Source organism: Branchiostoma floridae, chromosome 6 (assembly GCF_000003815.2).
Source record: "Branchiostoma floridae strain S238N-H82 chromosome 6, Bfl_VNyyK, whole genome shotgun sequence".
NCBI classification, from domain to species: Eukaryota; Metazoa; Chordata; class Leptocardii; order Amphioxiformes; family Branchiostomatidae; genus Branchiostoma; species Branchiostoma floridae.
Window position 1 is genome coordinate 18,052,565 of NC_049984.1, and position 3,632 is coordinate 18,056,196.

The 3,632-nt window shown below is 43.8% G+C and overlaps 1 non-coding gene across 1 annotated transcript; it reads left to right on the top strand.

Moving 5' to 3' along the window:
- Positions 1-3,023: 3,023 nt before the first annotated feature.
- On the top strand, positions 3,024-3,095 carry Trnag-ucc. The gene has a single exon. It is a non-coding gene; the product is annotated as a tRNA-Gly (tRNA).
- Positions 3,096-3,632: the final 537 nt, after the last annotated feature.

Consider the following 3,632-nt stretch of genomic DNA (forward strand, 5'->3'; position numbering starts at 1 on the left):
ATCCTTCTGGAGATATTCTTGAGCATATGGACTCTGTTTAGGCGCAACCGCTAGCTGGTGTTTTTGAAACACCGCCTGTCACGGTAACGGGTAGGGTGATGACTTAATAACGCGATTGTAGCCTAGGGTTCAAGTTCCGGCCTGGCACACTTGGTATGGTTGGAAAGGTCGCTTAGCAAGGAATAGAGAGGTGAAAACCGCAAAATTGTCGGATGATTCCTTCTGGAGATATTCTTGAGCATATGGACTCTGTTTAGGCGCAACCGCTAGCTGGTGTTTTTGAAACACCGCCTGTCACGGCAACGGGTAGGGTGATGACTTAATAACGCGATTGTAGCCTAGGGTTCAAGTTCCGGCCTGGCACACTTGGTATGGTTGGAAAGGTCGCTTAGCAAGGAATAGAAAGGTGAAAACCGCAAAATTGTCGGATGATTCCTTCTGGAGATATTCTTGAGCATATGGACTCTGTTTAGGCGCAACCGCTAGCTCGTGTTTTTGAACACCGCCTGTCACGGTAACGGGTAGGGTGATGACTTAATAACGCGATTGTAGCCTAGGGTTCAAGTTCCGGCCTGGCACACTTGGTATGGTTGGAAAGGTCGCTTAGCAAGGAATAGAAAGGTGAAAACCGCAAAATTGTCGGATGATTCCTTCTGGAGATATTCTTGAGCATATGGACTCTCTTTAGGCGCAACCGCTAGCTCGTGTTTTTGAAACACCGCCTGTCACGGTAACGGGTAGGGTGATGACTTAATAACGCGATTGTAGCCTAGGGTTCAAGTTCCGGCCTGGCACACTTGGTATGGTTGGAAAGGTCGCTTAGCAAGGAATAGAAAGGTGAAAACCGCAAAATTGTCGGATGATTCATTCTGGAGATGTTCTTGAGCATATGGACTCTCTTTAGGCGCAACCGCTAGCTCGTGTTTTTGAAACACCGCCTGTCACGGTAACGGGTAGGGTGATGACTTAATAACGCGATTGTAGCCTAGGGTTCAAGTTCCGGCCTGGCACACATGGTATGGTTGGAAAGGTCGCTTAGCAAGGAATAGAAAGGTGAAAACCGCAAAATTGTCGGATGATTTTCTCTGGAGATATTTTTAAGCATATGGACTCTGTTTAGGCGCAACCGCTAACTCGTTTTTTTGAAACACCGCCTGTCACGGCAACGGGTAGGGTGATGACTTAATAACGCGAGTGTAGCCTAGGGTTCAAGTTCCGGCCTGGCACACTTGGTATGGTTGGAAAGGTCTCTTTGTTCGCTATTGAAAGAAGCGATTGTAACTTGGGGTTCAAGTTCCGGCCTGGCAATCATTGGATATCATTGGGAAGGTCCCTTACTAAGCGATTGAAAGATGAAAACCCCAGTCCAATCGGATGCTTCCTTCTGGAGATATTCTTGAGTGTACGTGCTCTATTTAGGCGCAACTGCTAGCTTCGCTACCTTTTTGAAACACCGCCTGTCACAACACCTGTTAGGGTGATGACTTAAGACTGCGATTGTAAGTTAGGTTTCAAGTTCGGGTCGGGCATAGTTTATAGCATTAGAAAGGTCTGTTTGTTCGCAATTGAAAGATGCAAATCACAGTCCAATCGGATGCTTCCTTCTGTAAAAATATATTCCTGATCGATTGGACTCTAGTCGTGACCTAACCGCTAGCCTTAGCCGTAAGCCAGGGGTGGGATGATACCTTAATAACGCGATTCCAAGTTAGGGTTCAAGTTCCCGTAGGGCAAACTTTATATCATTAGAAAGGTCTCTTTGTGCGCTATTGAAAGATGTATATACAGTCCAATCGAATACTTCCTTGTCGAGAGATTCCTGATCGTTTTACTCTAGTCGTTGCCTAACCGCTAGCCGTAAGCCGTAAGCCAGGAGTGGGTAAGGGTAAGCCATAAGAACTGTCTCTTTGTGTGCTTCTTTATTGAAAGATGCAAACCGCTTTTGAATCGGATGCTTCCTTCTGGAGATATTTCTGATCGTTTGTACTCTAGTCGTCGCATAACCGCTAGCGCGCTAGCCTTAGCCGTAAGCCAGGGTTGGGGTGATACTTTAATGTTGCGATTCAAACTTAGGATTCAAATTCCGGCCTGGCAAACCTGTGGATTGACATGCCTGGCGCTTACTTTCCTTGGAGAGTTGTCTGAGGGAGAAAAAAACAGGCGGCTCGCAAAAACAACATTTCATTGCGCGCTATTAAACTTAAAATTAAACTGATGTATTCTAGCCTTGTTTCAAAGCAGACAGTCCTTGTTGTACTTATGTTGAAGACTAAATCTCCAATCTTAAAATGTTCGATAACGTAAGGGAAAGAATTTCAAGTCAAAATCCAATCCTCTAGCAACATCCGTTTTCTGCCACACAGCCTGGCCTTCAGTTACGTGGTGACCTCTTATGACCTCCTTTGTTTGGCAAAACTCCCAGTATAGTATCGTTGTTCGCAACACCAACCACGTGGGTCGTTTCCTTCTGCTCTTAATGTTTATCTGGTACAGACACTAAGAAATTCAAAGAAGCATATAGATATCAGTTTATGTTGCTTGTATATGTATTGACAATACGCTTTTAAGTGCATACTCTCATACCATTCCAAAGTAGAGGAAGGCTCTGGAACTCGATATGGCGAAACGCGAGACGCGAATATCACCATACAGAGAAAAATTTAGCCATCTTGTTTTTTCCGCCCTATCTAGCTATTATTGCAGTCTGCAGAGGATGTCATCCATAAAATTGCTGTGGCCTTGCGATTGTCAACATAGAGGACGTTGTCGGGCTTTGGAATCATTAACGTACAAGACAAATCGAAACAATTTACAAATCATGGACGCAGGGGTGATCAAAGTAAGGATAGAAAATGTAATGATCGCACTATTTTGGATTTTGGTAACCGTACACATTCATATAAGACTTTATATCTATGCTTCGAAATCTGAGTTATGCTTATTATTGCTGGGTGAGGCCGAGAACTTATTGATCACCCCTCGTACATTCTATCTACCAGATGGCACCTAGGAAGTTTCGCCGAGCGTTGGTGGTGTAATGGTCAGCATTGTTGCCTTCCAAGCAATAGATCCGGGTTCGATTCCCGGCCAACGCAGCGTCACTTTTTGTAACTCTCAAATGGTCACAAAAGTATGAAAAGGGTGCGTCAATTGCATAAACAACCCATGTTTGTGATTTTTTAATTAGGCCACAGCAAGTAAATTCTATGGATGACATCCATATACGCCTTTATTTTCTCCTGATTTCGTAAAAATGAAGTTTTGCTAAGCCATAAGGCAGTTATTCAAGCAACTGGATATGATTTTGGAAACGGTCAAAACCAGCCAAGACCATTTCCAAAACCATATCCAGTTGCTTGAGTAACTGCTTGTTTTTAAATCTTAGCGCTTCTTCAGTCTACAAACAGTATATATGAGTCTAAGCTGAGCAAGGAAATAAGGGGGCACCGAATTCATTTTTTTCTTAACCCAAAATCAAGATGCAACCAGGGAAAACATCGCACTAAAACTGAAAAGTGTAACAGCATACTGAAGAATACATGACTTTTTCTCCTCCCTGAACATCCAGGAATTGTCAAATGCCGTTGAAAGACCTTATATGTATGCACTGTGCAAGGAAAGATGTGTTTACA